The sequence below is a fragment of the Sparus aurata genome, chromosome 22, assembly GCF_900880675.1.
Source record: "Sparus aurata chromosome 22, fSpaAur1.1, whole genome shotgun sequence".
NCBI lineage: Eukaryota > Metazoa > Chordata > Actinopteri > Spariformes > Sparidae > Sparus > Sparus aurata.
Genome location: NC_044208.1, coordinates 21,179,414 through 21,198,254, shown reverse-complemented (window position 1 = coordinate 21,198,254; position 18,841 = coordinate 21,179,414). Strand labels below are relative to the sequence as shown.

Genomic DNA, 18,841 nt, shown 5'->3' with positions numbered 1-18,841 from the left:
TCGCCTGAAAATGGTGTCCCTGTTTCTATTCATTCAATCGATAACCAATTGTGAATGGAAAATCTGACTTTTTAGATCTTTGTTGGCATTTTGACAAAACAGTTCAACTTGTTTGACAATTTTGACTACAAACAAGAAACGTGTCCCCTGCTGGAAAACAGGCACATGGAGATCGCAATTACACAACATTCAGAAAACCACTGGGATGTTTTTGTTTGTAATTCATTGAATTAATGTTGTTTTTAGGATATCTGTTTGCATAAAACATACACTACATCCCCCTATGAGTCTTTTAAAGCATCCTTTAAAGATTAAAGACAATGGAGTAGGGAAGTGTTTTTGTTGCAACGCTTCCACCCATAAAAACGCTCAATGCCATTTTATTAAAGTATTATGACATTTAAAGAGCTTTAGACTCATTTGGAAACTAATACCCCAGCTTACTGCTCTCCACTCATTTCAGACCATCAGGTAAGATGAGAGGAAATACCGCCATGTGAGACTCTCATCCTGAAACATCTCTCTGTCAGGAATGCTTGTGGAGAGCTTTGGGCGCTGCACGTCTAACAGTACTGTCTAATGTTGCCCCTAAGTCTTACCTGCAGCGACAAACTCTTACAGGCACGTCCAGATTCAAGTTTCTGACAAGAGGATGAGATACAACCCGCAGCACATCACACATCACTCACCGTACTTCCCCCTTCTGTCACACCTGATATATTGGGTGTGCCTTTTACAGTTTTAAAAGTGACAGATGGGAGAGGGAGAGGAGCTCTTTAATGTTACTGAAAGGTAAAAAGTCCTCTTCTAATTGTTTAGCTACGAGTGAGCAGCACTTAACTCGTTTGGATTCCTACAGACCCGATAAATTCTGACCCGTGCAAACTATTTTACACCTTGTTTCCGGTTCAGGCCTTTCAATGTATGGACGATGTCTTCATTAACACTTTGTGCCCAGCCACAGATGATACATGAACATTTGCATCACTGTAAAACAGAGATAGCCAGTCCTGGCTGCTTGAAATTTAAAAGTGTCTTTGGCTGACGACAACATTACTTTTGGCCCAACTACGCTAATAACAGAGTGCCTGTGCACTATTGAGCAATCAGTGTGATGCAATCAGGAGGGAAATCAAGGGTATCGAAGCTCCTCATATCTCACCCATAACCTGATATTACAGAGGCTCTGTGTGTGAAGATCTGGGTTCTCTTTTTCTTTCATACTTCATAATAACCCTTTCCAGGGTTGGGGTGGATTTGTCACTTGACCATAAACGTTTTTGGGCACTAAATGAAATGACTGATGTAGTCTGTTAATCCATATGATCTAATCTATAAAATTGAGGGCTGCATTATATGGTAAAATAGTTTTTTTTATATTATTCATTATATTGACAGATATTGTGATTAGGATATGATTCACGTGCAGCCCTTATTAAACTGAATGATTAACTATACAATTATAATACTATGGTGAATTAAAGCACATTCCACTGTACATCCTGAGTATTTGTACCTGTTCTGAATGGTAGCTAATGTTTTCACACTGTTAATGTAAATATTTCTGAGTCACATAATCAATCTACCTTTCTGCAGCATTGTGTGCCTTCCAGCTTCAATTTCTCATAATGAAAACAAAGTAATACATTTGCTCAAGAGACCCTACAAAGTTGTCGCTCCTCTTGATAAATAATTCATACTGTTCATATCAAAAGATAATCAAAAACCCAATTTAAAGCTGAATAATTTAAAAATGGGCCTCCCAACAGGGGCTTCATACCTCGAGTCGAGACAGAGATAATTATGAGTAAACCCTGCACACTGGTCCCTGAGTCAAGTCAAACATTTACCTCTGACGTTAACAGGCCAAGTGGAGCATTTTACACTTTGACTATTTCAATTTGTTTTTCTTATCTCACAAAAAGCTTAAACGACTCCTAAGTTCAACAACTGAAACGTAATAGTGTGAGCTGAGTTGGTAAGTCAAGTTACAACTGTTCTTTCAAATATTTCATGAAGGAAGGTTTCTTGCTTTTGTAAGGAGATGTCTCATAACGTACGTGCAGTTTTATCTTCCACGGCCACAAATGTCCCAGAATGGCTGGTTAATTAACTTTCATCACCTTGAACTGGCAGCTTCATGGTTTGACCATTATACTGAATGGTGACATCAATCATAGCCATCATGGGTTGTGGTTCTCAGCACTGTGTCAAATGCAAACCCACAGAGACTCTGCATGAAAAACCAACATTCAGTCTGAATCCAACACTAACCCTATAAACCCACTAAAATGAAAAAATGTTGATCAGCAACTTATTTTTTTGCTCTTGGTGAGAAGACATGTGCAAAAGCTCTTTCTCAAACTTGTATTGCATTCATGGAGTGCTGACTTTGTTCCCACGATTTGACAAAATGATTAGAGTTGTCTGTCAAAACAAACTATCAACAATGTGTATTGTAGAGACTTCAACAGAAATGTCCCCCCCATCTCCAGTTCACATATCATTTTTCAAAACACAAAGCTTCAGAAAAATGAATAAAAAAGAAAACTGGAGCACAGAATAATGTATAGGTCTAACAGGGTCACTCAGAAAAGATAAGTGCGAACCAAATTCTTGTCGTCGAATGACCATAAATTGTATCCGGCTCTTGTGTTTGTTGTCAGACAGTTTGAGTGACTGTGGGAGACAATGCTTTGTCACTGTAGAAATGACCGTGGACGTTTCAAGGACAGAGCTTCCGGCAAGAGTTTAACCAAATGATGGCTCGAGTGGAATCGGTTCTTAAACATACTGTGACTGTATTGCTCCAGTCAAAATTGACACATTTACTGCATGTTCAGTTCAATTATACTGAAAAAACTGAAGTGAATTACTCTGACAACAAATAAATGTAGTCTGGTCAATCTCAGCTCAACCACTAAAGCAATCATTCCAGGTTTTTTAAGTTAGTGAAACAGGCTGTAGTCAAGACCGTTCAGCTTCATATCAGTACATTACAAAGTCTCTTGAACATATTGGATCCACCCCCACAACATCAACAACCCTGTGTGTTATTGCAGCTATATCACCGTAATCCCCATTGTGTAGAAGGGGGGCTCCGTTCAGCGCGGCTGCTGATTTTACTGTTTGCCCACGAAGCTTTAACTCTCAGAAACAGGCCGGTTTTATTTCTGAGAAAAAGAATGACATCTAATTCCCCTCGATTGCCCAGTGGGGGCAAACAAAAGCTGCTTTGAAAGGGCACTGATCTAAAGAGCCTCTGTGATAAACACGCGCTGGCTTATTTTCTGGTTTTGATCTATCTCTTGGTCGCAGTGGGTCTCTGAGAGGGATTTTGTACATTGTTTGAGCTGACTGACCAAACGCTCGGCCCTCAAGGTATTGTATGTAGCATACTGTGCCGAAGATGGAAAAGCATTCTCCCTTGACTTTTTGAATAAGAAATGTTGATTCGTGACTCAAGTGAAGCAAACAATGACATTTTAACATGTTTCCTTCTCTCATTTAGCCATCATATTCACTTAAGTGGTGCAGATTTTAATAGTAGCACAGACAGGGTATCTTTATGGGTGAGCATGACCACCAGAGTACCTAAATTGGAAGTCAGCATTTGCTTAATGTATAGAGAAATTGCATTTTGTTTTTTTAGTCCAAGGATTAACAATTGTGCATTAAGCTCAAGGGGAAAACAGCGGAGACAGATAATAGGCAACCGCTCATCACATGATTTACTAGCAGGCTTAACGTTGACTGGGTTATGTGATGACACGGGGGCCTAGAACATTAGCCACCTAATCACAAAAATTGTAACTGGAGAAATGCCCTTCTTAAGCTTTGGGGAGGGGAAACACTTCCAATCATCATAATTTAATCATTCTGAAAGACCCCTAGCATCTTTGTCTGCATTACGTTCTGTAAAAAAAAAAGAAAAATACATGTTTTCATTTAGGCACAAATAGGTCAACATTGGCTGATAATAGCTGCTGACAGGGTATATTGGTCGTGCTCAAGCTAGTACCACTTTTAATGGTGTTGCCGTGTGTCGCTGACCATAAATCCTTCCTAAATTTTCGCCTGGGCGTTCGTTTTTTAACCCTATTCTCTCATTCAATTCTTTTGTGAGTCTTCGAAGACTCTGTAAAAATGTCTGTCTTTACTTTATACCCCCCCTATTAATCAGGGAAGAGTGTCTCGCACTGAGCTCAAGCAGCGTGACTAAACAACATTAACGCTGATGCACTGGCAGGAGATACAGTAGAAGCTGTAAAACTCAGAACTGAGAGCAACAATAACACTGCTTCTTTTAAAACGTAACAGATTTCCTTCCCGATTAGACTATTAGCCAAACTTGCTGATTAATAATAACTATGTTACTATGTGATAAATGCCCATGTGCCCAGTCATTCTACAACTTCAAAGTGCTCTATCCTACGAGACTGTCATCCAACTTCAACAGCAAGTTTGCTACAGTCAGTTTCTTAGTTTGACTCCTTGAGTTGGATCACAAGTTTTGGGAAGCATCAGCCAAAAAATTAAAAGGAATCTTAAAATATTCTTGTTACATTCAAATTGCAGTAAAATTAAAATTGGATAAAAGGAGATGTATGCACACACTGGGGAGAGTGTTGCATTATGAGTAAGCCTACATTTTTAATTGAGTTGTCCTTCTCTTCCACTTCATATCTTGAGACAATATGCACTCAGTGTAAAAAGATTCAACAGCTGATTCATATCAGTTTGATTTTAAGTGCACACAATATGTTTGTCATGACTTGGTTTGAAACACCTAACAATGAGCAGAATTAGTTGAGATTAAATAGATTTTAAGGTTAAATTCAGAGGTTGGAAGTTGCTTTTAGACCAAGGTTTTTGCATCTTTTCCATTTTACCTGGGACCTTCTTTAATGCATGCTGACATTATTATATGTTGGGCTATAGAGGGCACTTAGGACATCAACAATGTATTTATGAAAGCTTACAGATGATGAAGGCCATTTGACATTTCTTTCTTATCTCATCTCTGTGGCTTAAGACTGGAGGGAAATACGCCTGTGAGTAAACTATTCCTCCCAGCCCTCTGTTCTCGAGACCGAAAAACCCCTCAACACCTGTCTTGTTACAGCCCTGTTGTGAAAAACTTCTTAAGGAATCTACAATCAGTTGAGTGAAGCTTCTGAAAGACCAAACAGCTCAATTCACACAACAGTTTGGCGCAATCACTTTCCTCCATCCCATACTGATTGCAGAGCATCGTAGCAAACGGGATTGTTCTGTATATATAAATTTTACATATATACAGATTATTATGCAGAGCAGGTGAAATCCAAATACAACATTTGTCAGTAACATTTCTTCCATTATTTGCAAATATTTGCAAATCGTACAATAAAATTTAACACATTACTCCTGAAAGCAATTTTGTAAGCAGAAAAAGTTATGTTCTGTTCCCTCAGAAATATCCTTCACCAAGAGTAACACCTGAATAAACCTTTTCTCTCTGTTGTCAGGTCACATCTAAAATGTGTGTGACAAAAGCAGATTTATACTCCAATAAATGACATTCAGAATAATGATGAAAAACTGCACACACATACAGATGGCCCTGACATATGTTCTCATTTTAGACTCACTGTCTATCCAACATACATCCCTAACTCTGACCAGAAAATAAATAAATGCAAAATAACAAAACAAAAACAGAATAATTCTTAACCAGGAAAAAATGCTTTGCATATCAGTTGGTGTCTGTCCAATTACATTAGATCTTCTTGGGGCTCCACCCTTGAGGAAAGAAAAAAAGATAGACAATTCACCAAATCAGTCTCAGAATAAGGCAATCAACTGTCAGTCTGTAACTCTGATTAATAATCAACTTAATAACTATAACCAATATTACCATAACAGATACTAATGGTCGAAGGATTTGAGTCCTTGACAGAGTAGAGGTCTGCAACCTTCACTCTTGTACAATATCAAATAGAGAGCATAAAGGTTCAAAAGTCTTCTATTTAACACAGAGATGAAAATACACAATCTAACTAACGTGTTATATACAGGTGTGATCAAATGGAAATATACGACAGTGACCACACTAATCATACACACGTCTAGGCGTATAGCTTGATAAATCACCTGTTGAACACCATATGTAAAGATAAAAGCTGGATTTTTACAGGATCAAAACATGTGTCTCTTTGATTAAAGATTGAACAAACAAATAAATAAATAAATAATAAACATCAAGCATTTTAATTCACAACCTGCTCCCTCCGCTTTGAAGCCAACAGATGCATTTCACCACAGGGCCACTTGCTTTTTATTACAAAAGATACATTTCACACTCATCATTTGTGATTTATAAAAAAGAGTTGGCTGATTTTCAAGAGAAACAAAGGAAATTATTTGCTTTATATTTGTCTTTACGGCTGCACTGAATGTACTTGTGTACTGCCCTCATCTACTCCATTTTAAATGCAATAATTATCGCGCCAGAATGCTGGATCAGTTGGTCTCATTTCTCCACTGTGAACACTGGAATTGCCAAGTTCATTCTTATTAATTTTCTATCAAAGAATATAGCATGACACTTTAAGGATTTATTGACAAATAGTTGGGCCTTGTTTCTGTTTTAGCACTAGGTATTTCTCCCCCTGCATGTCCGTGACACAGTAAATGTATGACTGAATTGTTCTGAGTATTATTTTTGTTGTTGTTCCTCCTCTCTCTTAAAAATAGGACATTAACCTTTATGCTGCGAATAACCAGATAAAGTCTGGCAGTCTGGCATTTTAGCCATATTCCACATATTATACGAGACCAACAAGAAGTTTATCTGCTCCCTGTCTCTCTTATGTACTTCCCAGCAGTAGGAGCCAGAGAGAAAAACCTGAAATATAGCAGCTTGTGGTTAATTAGGTGAATGGTTAAAGCACTGACAGGCTAGGAATGGAGGATGTTTTAAAAGTCTGTGTACCTATAAATTTTTTACAGTTTACGAGCCACTTGAAGACGATGCAGTGTCTTAACGGTACAAATAAAGAATGAATATGGTTTCTTCCAACAGTGGGTAGACATAACCAGCAGACAGCAGGGCGGTGTGAGATGGCGCAGAAGCCAAAACCGTCCTCTGAAGTACCATCCACAATCAACCATCATTGTCTTCCCTTCACCCAGACCTCCAAACCACACTATAAATCAATGCATGCTTAAATGGGGTCTGACTATTCCACTTTTTTTGGACAATGATTATGATCACCTAAAAGGTACACACGCTCATGATAAAAGACAAAAACCACTGATGAGGTTTTATTTTTCCTTGAGAAATGTGGAGCGGCCGTGCCTGCAGGACGCGATCAAAGCCAAAGTCTATCAAAGACCAATTAGAGTGTCCAGTGCAAACTGAGCAGAGATCAAAGACGGAGCTGCATTACATGACAGCCACTAGGATAGAAAGTAACTGGAGCCTATTATTAGTGCGAGCACATCCACTAATGGGGCTTTGAATAAAGCCATCCATTATTATTGCAGGGATGGTGCCAGTATCTGTTGAGGTGTCTTGGCCAATCTCTCGGATCAGTGAAGCAGGTAGTAGGTTTTTATTTCTCCTTTTTTAACATCGCTTTGTATTGTGATTGTTATCGTTATTTCTGATGAATCACTGAAGGAGCAGTTGAGATGAATTCTACACTACAATCTCCACCAATACAGTGAAAGTCATACTGCAGAACAGCTTCCTTGTTATTGCAGTGACACAAACTGTCTCATCTAATCCAGAAACACATTATTTGATGAATGAAGGCGAATTTCGTAAAAAGTCTGCAATGTTGTGTATGAGAATTATGTAAGTCCCAGGTGACCAAATATGAGCAGAACTGGATTACAGGCTGGTGTGTGCCCTTGTTCCACAAACACTGTTTGCGAAACAAGGCGATATGGGAAAAGTCAGGGTGATGCCACAGTTTTACTTTGTTTCCTCAGAATCAGGTATGTGGACACAATTTCAGCAAGGTCACACAAAATTCAAATTGGTCAAAAAGAAGCCAAATTTCTAAAAATGTGGACAGAAAACATTTTTTCAGTGAATAAACATTATTTTCAATTCAGTTTCACACCATGACGTTAAAGCATCTATGACATCACTTTCATTATGTTCTTTCTGCTGACCCCTGTGGACAAAAGTGGTCTGAACGTCACCACCTGCTGTCATAAAGATTTGGATCTGGCAACATATTTTTAATACTATTCTTCAGTTGTTTGCATGATGCATGGCAGTGAGGTACAATATCTATTTTTGGCTATGTAAGATTAATAACTGTAATATGACAATGACAAACCTACATGGGGCCTACAGCTAACCGATTTGTTTGCTCAGTAGGGAAAAATAATCTCTTGTAATGATGTTGCGGGGGAATCTAGCCCCTTGACGTGCATTAAGAATACTATAATACCTGTATAGAAATAGTCAATCTTCTCACTAATGGTCTTGTTTGTTTATGTAGGTCTTTTGGCAGCATCCACATTAAATTGAGACCGTTTCATAACCAGTTAAAAAGTCATTGCAGGACGTAAATATGGTTATTTTAATGCAGTTTACATATTTCCATTCTCCCTAAAACCATTTGGTTGGAGGGGATGTTACGTTTTGAGATTGACCAATCTGGTATGCTATAGCAACACCATATGGATTTTTAGAAAAAAACAAATCTACATACTGGTATGATCTCAGCAGATGGTAATTACCACTGTAGTGGCTGCTCTGTGTTACAACTCAGTGGCACTTTTTAAATTAACATCTGGCTTCATCAGTAAGTCAGACACACATGAGACAAATAATGTTAATGCCAAGTCATGTTCGACTTCAAAAAAGGTCCATGTTGACCATGTCAAAGGCAAAGCATCTTCCTATTTAATCACTCTACCAACGCAAACGTGTGATGATGACTCACCTCAAAAAAATCTCCCTTTTGTCATCCATGTCAGATGGTGCAGTCGCTGGTGGAAAACAAAAAATGCAGAAGACATGTAGGTCAGGTAATCAGGGCAAAACATCTCACATCTGTATTCTGGACCCGTCAAATTAAAAAGGCACCCTGTGGGGCTCCAATTCCTCACAAATAGAATTCTGTTTGCATTTATCTCTCCTCATGAGAATGCATTGTGTGTCTTTAGGTCTTACAAACACTGAATGCATTCCTCAGAAACCTGCATCATTTGAAGGAGTTTGCTGTCTCGTTTGTCTTATTGGTGCACTACTGCCTTAGTGGCTCTTTAATGCCTCCAAATGACAATAGTTGATCTGTAGGTGACCTGCCACCTTTGTTTTAGTGTAGGTAATAAAATATCTTGGTTGTGGTTAAAAGAAGCCAATATTCTTGGTACGTGACAGGATTCAAACAACAGTCTCTGGAGTAAAATGTAAAATACCTTAATATAAATCTGTATATTTTATTTATTTCTACTTTCCTACAGAGAACCGGAACTGCTGAGAATTGGTTCGCAAATTGTCCCATTTATTGGAAACATCATGCCACATGCCAGATTTCTTCTTTGACTGACAAAATGAATGCTTCAAATACTAATTTCTTCCATTTCAGATGATGACAGATATGATGACTGTTGCTACAGTTAGCTTTTGGGCTACAGCAAGCTCAACTAAAACTGATCTGGTATCATTAAGGTAACTGATAAGGACTCCTTAATGGCAAAAGTATCAATGAGATCATCTTATCTAATTAATAAAAGTGATACAAAATTCTGTTACCATTAACACTTTGCAGTTCTGATTTTGAAACCAGTGTCATGTCTAAACGAGTTTAGCTGATATCTGCATGAGCCATCGGCATACAGTTAGAAATAATTACATGGTTACCGTTGAGAGCATGAGATCGCTCTCAAAAAGAGTGCTAATTAATTGAGTCTGTACCACAAATGCACTGCGCAGAATCTGTACTGTACCACAATATACACGTTTTCGGTGTATACTGTGTTTCAGCCTGTAAGCCACACTAAGTTGTATCACTACAACTTAGTGTCATGTGTATCTATTAAACTTTAGCTCAGATGGTGCATTAAGTGACTGCATTACAATCTAAACTCACAGTGTCTCTGAATGTGTGTGACTACAAGGATGAGACAGCTATGAATGATGGTTCTTCAGTGTGTTGGCACAGGTGAGCTCTATCAGTTGTGGTGGCAAGTCCCTACTCTGAGCGCACCTGCTGGCATCAAACACGGCGGCCAAACTTGACGCACCACCAACAGCCGCTGTTAGCCAGCCGCCAATCAGTCTTTGAGGTCACTGGAATCCATGAAATCTGAACCCTTCCAAGTTTCCCGGACAGACGATAATTAATAATTAGATCCCCCGGGAAATGGGTCCTTCAATCAACCTCCATTATTGTGCAGGGTTTGTGAGGGTTTCTGGCCATCAGCACACTGTGACTGATCATCTGAGGAGCATAATTACCATCAAGGGAAAACAGCAGCTTGTTTTGTTTTGTCCACCTCCTCACCCCAAACATCCAGAAGATATGACATCTGTCACATCTGCAGGAATGAACTTACTTTTCCATTCCATCATCTTTTTGTCACAGACATTCAGATATAAACGAGGGTTAGTGGGCTGGGTCACCGCTTAATTTAAATACACAACATTTCTTACAATATAAAAAACCCAAATAAATCAAATATTAACAGTCACTGCCAGTCAGAATAGCACACGGTTTGTACCAAGTTTGTCACTCCATGGTTGTTTCCACATGAATCTGCTGCAGAGGAAAGATTCTCTTCACTTCATATAAGAGTTTAAGACGTGTATGTACCTATAAACCAACCAGGGTCTAATATGTAACTTACACATATGTGGAAGCTTGAATCCTCCATTGTAGATACACTGAGAATAAACTTATTGTGCACAATAGCTTAATAACCTTGGAAAATATTTGCAAAAAAGAAGAGGCTGTCTGTGGTGAGTTCAGAATCTATATGATGTGTTCATAGAAGAGGTAAAGTTTTAACATATATTCATCTTATGTTTGTCTCGTTCACCACTTTCCCTATCCCAGAATTAGTGACAGGTGACAAAATTAAACACATTGCTATACTGAGATACCTTTAGGATAATGTAGGTACCCAGCTCAAAAAAGTATACACACTGGACCACGGAGCAATGGAACAAGGTGGCCTGGTCTGATGAATCACGTTTTCTTTTACATCCCGTGGATAGCCGGGTGCATGTGCATTGCTTGCCTGGGGAGCACATGGCACCAGGATGCACCATAGGAAGAAGGTAAGCCAGCGGAGGCAGTGTGATGCTTTGGGCAATGTTCTGCTGGGAAACTTTGGGTTCTGTCATCCATGTGTATGTTACTTTGACACGTACTTCCTATCTAAGCATTGTTGCAGACCATGGACACCCTTTTTAATGTAAATGGTATTCCCTGATGGTTGTGGCCTCTTTCAGCAGGATAATGCGCCGTGCCATAAAGCAAAAATGGTTCAGGAATGGTTTGAGGAGCACGACAGCGAGTTTGAGGTGTTGACTTGGCCTCAAAATTCCGTAGATCTCAATCTGTGTGATGTGCTTTTAAAGAATTTTTTTGGCCCTTATATGGCTTTTATTGATAGTTCAGCTGAAGATGTGACAGGAACCAGGTTGAGAGAGAGGGGAAGTGACACGCAGCAAAAGGCCCCAAGAGTTGAACCCAGGTCCGCTCCAGCAAGGACAAAGCCTCTGTACATGGGACGCCTGCTCTACCAACTGAGCTAAATGGCGCACACAAGTTCGATCCTTTGAGGACCCAGCTCGCAACTTACAGGACTTAAAAGGATCTGGTGTAAACGTCTTGGTGCCAGATACAGCACACCTTCTAGTGGAGTCCATGCCTCCACAGGTCAGGACTGTTTTGGCAGCAAAAGGGGGACCAACACAATGTTAGGAAGGTGGTCATAATGTTATGCCTGTTTGGTGTATATTTGCTATATGGTGTGGCATGAGACCTCTGAGACTGCTAGTACTGAGGGATTTCTCAATCCTTTACACCACAGCACTGTCGCACAAGGTCAAATAAAGGTACGAGTTTAAACCCCTTTTTTAGTTACAAATGATCCACAGTCATAAGATGGATAAACGCACGTAATCAGCCTTCATATTCCACAATACAGTTTTTTAAGAAACAACTTTCCAGGCTCGAGTTACTGATAACAACAATGCTGCCACCAAGAGAATTCTATTCCCTAAAAATAGCTGCAAAATGGGAATAAGAGTGAATTCCGACTGTAGCCAATCCTTTTGGCACGCAGTGATAACTGCGGAGGACGGGTGGCTCAGCTGTGCAATAAAAGTGCAGAATTTAGTTAATCTCTTCTCATTGTACTTGTATCAAGCACTGTCTGAAGCAATAATCTCTCATAAACACACTGTCTATCGAGAGGTGAAAGGATGAAGTCGTGTTTAAACATGCAGAGGCCCTCCTGTCACCATATTACTTATGGAGCTAATAGAAATGTTGCTGTGTTCTGTTCAAAAAGGATGTATTACTGTTGGATTGAACACACTGAAGGCACAGGGATCAGGATCAGGAGCAAACTAACTTAACTGTCCATTAGCTTTGCAGGCCAGATGTCTCCTATAGCAGGCAGCTATGACATTATATCAACCAATTACCAGAGCTTCTTAGACTTGCTGAGGAAGAGGATGGTTTCTGGGAAAACGTAAAAAGAAAAATGTTGTCATTAATTATATATGAAAGAAAACCATTACACAATGATTTTGCATCAGGGCCAAAACTGTTAAAATACATTTGTGATATCAAGTCTTGAAAAAACATAATTCCCCCATCAAATCTAACAGTACACGTACAGTAAATTGTCTATTTTACTTGTTCTGTCATAGTGAAATATTGCTTGAACCTTAACTGGGTGGCCTGGGCAAATTAATTACTTTAATTCTGCACAAGCAGTGTGTTTTATGGGTGTGCACTTCATGATTATTAACAGCTCAGCAGGCTTTGCTTTTGCTTTGCAGAACAATTTTCATTCAACAACAGTAAAAGCTATATCATCCTCTGGCTAGCAATCCAATTCAATTCAGGTAATTTAACTCAAATGGTGTTATTACCTAATTCAGGGGGGGAAGGATGATATGACATAATTTGTTTAGGAAATTGGCACCAGCTTCCCGTTTAACAACTCAGTGGCTTTGAAGTGTGAACAGTCATATTTTCTTCTGAGGCTGTCAGAAAATACAGACAAAACTGGGAGCTTACACTTCAGGGAATAATCTCTTTACTCCGGTTGGCTCAGAGGAATCTAATTAAAATTTTATGGTCAGGGAGTCTGTTTTCAGTCATTTTTGCTAAATCTGTTATTCCAAATTGAACATACTGTATACTATTCTACAAAACGTTTCCTATATTGAGTAATAATATAAATCAAGAATAAAAATCGTACAGTTCTGAGAAAGATCGTCTACTCCTTATGTGCAGTATGTGTTGGTATGTTCTTCTCTGTTCATGATTTGGTTTTGTTGCTTGTATCTCCACAGTGGAGGCAGTTATATGTGCACAGCTTTGGAGTTCAAGACAAATGTACCTGCAGGGACGTTAAAGTATATCGTATTGCATCATGTCCTTATGTTACAATAATTTATTGTTGAGTAATGCTGCATGATTAGTTGATTAATTGATAGTCATTCGAAAGAAAATAATAAATAGATTAATCATTTCAGTTGTTTTTCCAAGAAAAAAATGTTTAACATTCACACATTTGCAAAAAAAAAAAAAGGGGGCGGCTGTAGGTCAGTGGATAGAGCTGAGGACTAGTGACCAGAAGGTCCACCTTTTTCAAGGTGGTATAAAAGCGGTAACATCACCCGCGACCCGCATGGATAAAGCGGAAGAAAACGAAACGAAACATTTGCAAAATTTGGTTGGTTTGATTACACAAAACCAACTGAACGGACTTAATGATACTCGGCCCAGAATAGACTCAAAAAACCTTTGGTACGGATCAGGGAAATGTTTTCTCACTTTCTCGAACATTTTTTTATTTTCTAACATTTTTGTTAACTTCTCCGAGAACAATGCATGGATCTTGATGATCAGGCGTATTCGGGCTTGAAGGAATAAGGTTAGAGTTAGAAACTCGGATGCTGATAAAGGATAAAAGGAGGGATCCAAGACTTTCTTTAACATTGCGAGGTAGGGCATTCTTCAACATTTTTGTTCATTTCCAAAACAATCAGCCACATTAAGGTGGCTGGTATCTATGACTGAGTACAATTTGAAGTGGACAAAGGGGACTGACAGTTAGCAGAGGTATACACTCTACTTAGTGCCATCCTATGATACATGATACCTATAATACATGACAAGTCTCTGGGATTTGAACGAAGGAAATACACGTTTGGCGTTCTAAAAGATTAAACAAATTATCCTAAACGGCAGATTAATCGATGTTGAAAATTATCATTATTTGCAGCCCTACAGTTGGGATAAACTACATATGTGCAAACTCATCAAACAGCACAGAAACAGCAATAACGTTGTTGGTAGGATGAAACATTGTAAAGTCTGCACTATTATGAAGGACTCATTCAGTCGAATGTCGTTATTGACCTTCAACACCCATGTATAGGCTTACAACATTCATCAAGTAGCACAGAGATCAATAGATAGATTACCTTCAGAAACACTAAACTGAGTGACACATGCCAAGGTCAAGCTATTTTTACTGGTATGTTGTAGAGGACATACAGGGTAACACAAAATGGATTTGAATAGCACTAGATTATGTGTCTTTATGTTGTAATACACACAAGAAGTATTTGGTCCTCTAATGATGAATGAAATCACAGCTGAAGTTTTTTCCATTCTCTCTTAATATAAGAGGACAAAATTGTGGATAGGAGGGAGATGCTGTAAGGCATCAGGTGTGAAGTTAAGAAACCACTTCAGGGAAAGAAAAAAAATAATAAAAAATAAAAAATAAAAAATAAATAAATAAATAAATAAATACATACATACACACACACACACACACACACACACACATATATATATAAATAAAGGATCAGTTCCAATCCGTCATCCAATCAGGGGCTTCCGCTATTTGAGCGCCAGTCTCATTTGCCACTCGCCAATTCAATCCCAGCATAGCCGCTGCATTCAGAGGCAGGCGGGCAGGTTGTCACTTTGAATATGTTTATTTATTCTCACTTGAGGAACATGAAGACAGCCGGTTCAAATTGATTCTCCTGTACAAATAAGTTGGGAAACAGAAAGGGAATGAACCGTCAAGAAGAAGCATGCCGGCTGCATCCACTGTGCTTTTTCTGCTGCTCCTTACAAAACGAAAAAATGTAATCATTCACAGTATATTGGCCTATATGATTTTTTTTTTTTTTAACAAATACTTGCAACATAAAGTCACATTTTCCCTGAATAATTTATACATTTTACAGATAATACATCAACTTGTCAATGCTCTGTAGTGGCACCATGTAAGATCACTGTGTGCTTACTATGTCACAATATGAGCAGATCCTGTGTTTAATACATGTGCACTCCACTTGTATATAGTTTTTGTACTCCTTGATGTTGTTAGTTGTGTTGAAAGCCAGAAGAAGCTGCTGGTCCAAACCTTGTATTTGTGCACATGTAGTGTTGCCCGTGTTTCTGCATTTAACAACTTACATCTTTTATTTTTCTTTGTCTACATTACCATAAACAATCTTCAGCAGTTCTGTATTATCCACCATATGCTGATACCAAATTCTCTGCAATTTGCTAATAATTATCAGTACATTTATTACAGAGTAGTTTGCTCTGGAAACCGGAGGATGACAGAAAGTACTGCCGAGTGCACATTTGCTTATAAATCCATACCAATTGTCACGTAAAAAACAGGTAGGGCTGATTTCTGCGAAGCTGAGGTTATAATGCTCAAGGATCCCCTTGGGGACATTTCATTTGTGAGATAAGCCTCACAGTATGTGGCAGTGTACTGTAGGCTCTGAGCCTTCAAGACCACAACCATACTGGCACTGTCCATTATTAACATTGATGCTTTATCATCTTGTCACTGCTGTGGATGTTGGTATTGAACAGCTGTCAGGACAGACAGATGAGGAATTGTTTCTCCTTTGAAGTACAGCATCATTATGCACACCTAATGATTGGACTTCTCGGTGGAATAAATAATGTATATTCTCAGAGAAATAAGATGAATAATGCTCTTTCATGCATTTGCACCTTATATACACATTGATTTTTGTACAAATGAGTCCAAAGTCATGCAGAACATTGAATATTTCACAAGGTAAACAAAATACTGAATAATACTCACAAAATGTATTATTTATGATTGAAAAGCACTGTTTAATTCTGTCCAAAATGCTACAAACAGCCCCGCTTTTCTGTCAAACAAAGACCATGGCAGTGAACAATAAATGCAAAAGTCAAGCTGAAATAAACTGACAGAATTTTGCTTCTTCAATCTTTATTTCACCTACTCTATTGTGGGTACAGTCTGCTCTGAGGTTAATTCATATGCAATCAATTTTCTAACAAAAGTCCTGAGTTAAACTAAGAATAAGGTTTTGATAGACCCCTGTGTTATCTATAAATCATCTGCCACTTTTTCTTTTTTTTTTACTCCAATGTAGCTATGAAATATCACAGTACGATGGTTAGTAGCCCACAACTTTGTTTGATTGATTCATCGAAAAAAAATTAAATATACTTGAAGTGTAAATGACCGACATGTTCTTTAGCAAAAAGCAAACATAGCCAACAGTGTTTAATATGATTGAATGAGTGCAACACTTGAGGAACTACGTCTTCCCTTATTTGACATTGTCGACTTGGCAGTCCTAATAGACTTCAGGACAGATTGCCATGTCAAATGACTCAGCAGGGTGGCTCCTGCTTAAGTAAAGTGTGTGTGTGTGTGTGTGTGTGTGTGTGTGTGTGTGTGTGTGTGTGTGTGTGTGTGTGTGTTACTATTGTGGAGAGAATGAGCGCCCAAAAGGAGAAAGGAAAAAGCAATAAATCAATAGCAGTTATTGATGCAGAGCCTTGACAAAAGCGTTCCAATTTTTTTGGCTGCACTCTGTTAAGGAGCTACTGTAGCTGAGGGCAAATATTGATCACACACAGTAATCAGTGATTGGAAATGACAAATTAGAGCGTGTCAATAGATTCAGACCAACATAGGGAGATGCCAAATGTGACTTTGTGTTAGTGTGAGATAAGAGATCTATAATGAAGGTGAAAACAGAGTTGTTGTTTTTTCATCCTATCTCCTGCAAATGATATGCAACTTGGATTTAATTCATTTTTGCAAAATATATTTTGTGAGAAATATAATGCTGCCCAGATTGTTGTTCTTCTGTATATCCAGCAAAATGGATTACATAATTTTGACCATATTGCAGAATATGTAACTGCCAATATTTTCAGTTGGGTATCCATCTCAATCCAGGACAGTATGCCCCAATTAAAGTAAGTTTAAAGCGACTGTGGTCAATATTTTTTATTTAACAGAGGATCAAATAATAACATGCATGTAAAACTCTGCAGCTCCAGTTCAATTGTATGTATTGTTTCAGTGTCTTACTGTTTTACTGAACTGTCACCATACTCAGCAACAGCAGGCTAACCTGATGTGGCAGATGTTTTTTTTTTTTTCATACAAAACATCTTGAAAAGGGGCGGACACATGGCAGGTGATTGGGGTGGCATCTTTTTCAAGGAAAAAGGCCTTCAGTGACATTCTTTGCTCGACTTTCAATTAAATATTCTCTCCAGTTATGATGCTATAGCAGTTATGCTAACCTCTCGAGCATCCGCTGTTATTATTTTCAAGCATTATTTTCAACTAACTATGCCGCATCTCCGCATCTAGCTGTCAGTACTTCCTCAAAGAATGTTGATAAGAACAATGCCTGTGTGTTCAGCTATAGTGCATAGCTTAAAGCTTGGCAGGATTGATGAGACACTATTATTATAGTACTATTATTCACAAATCCAGCTGCCTTGCAAGATAAACACCAGGCAGCTGTTCAGCAGTAATGGAGAATGCAGTGCAATATTTTAAGGCGTTGATGGTGAACAAAATTGAGCTACAATGAGAGTGAATATTGGACTTAACATTCATAAGGTGGACACCAAATAATTGCTGGCAGATAACAAGTATGCCTTACTAAATGAAAATGAAAAGTGTGTCAGTGTGGCTGCATAATGGTGGAAGAATAACACTGGGGACATGAACTTGTACCACTAGTTGAAATATTTCCCTCATTTCCCTGGTTTTGTCAAATGCAGTCCTGAAATTCACATTATAAGCGCAGATGGCATAAGATACAGTAAACAGCTTTATTGTCCAACTCGCATGGATGTCCACGACCATCTGTCCTGTATTTCAGATTATCATGATGTTTAAATTACAATATTTCCATCACTGTGACCTCACATTATCTGTAAACAAGACATGAAAGTTTGCCACCTTATTTCTTCTCCTACTTGCCTGTAATTTATGTAACATACTACATACAAACTTTTTTTCTGTCATTGCAGAGATTTAGGGCGCTGTTTTTCCTACATTCGTTAATCATCTGATTACAGTTTATTGTGAGTGAGGACATATATATAATTTTTTCGGCAGGCTGTCAATATTTCCTAACCACAGCCCTTTATGTGAGTGTCTGATGCTGAAGGCCTTTCAGTGGAATATTTCATGTCATCCACAAATGTAAGAGGGATGAGCCTCACAGTAATAGGTGATGACTGGCTGCTGTCAGGGCTACAAGGTAACTAATTTATCTTTGTAGACATTCTCA

At 38.5% G+C, this 18,841-nt stretch overlaps 1 long non-coding RNA gene across 9 annotated transcripts in view; it reads right to left on the bottom strand.

Annotated features, from left to right (window-relative positions):
- Positions 1 to 2,784: 2,784 nt before the first annotated feature.
- LOC115574135 (uncharacterized) overlaps positions 2,785 to 18,841 on the bottom strand; it is a 56,228-nt gene continuing 40,171 nt past the window's right edge. For all 9 annotated transcript variants that reach the window (XR_003982426.1, XR_003982427.1, XR_003982430.1 and 6 more), the window contains 2 exons: positions 8,949 to 8,994; positions 2,785 to 5,784 (listed from right to left, as the gene is read on the bottom strand). This is a non-coding gene — a long non-coding RNA (uncharacterized LOC115574135). The remainder of the gene's footprint in view (positions 5,785 to 8,948; positions 8,995 to 18,841) is intronic.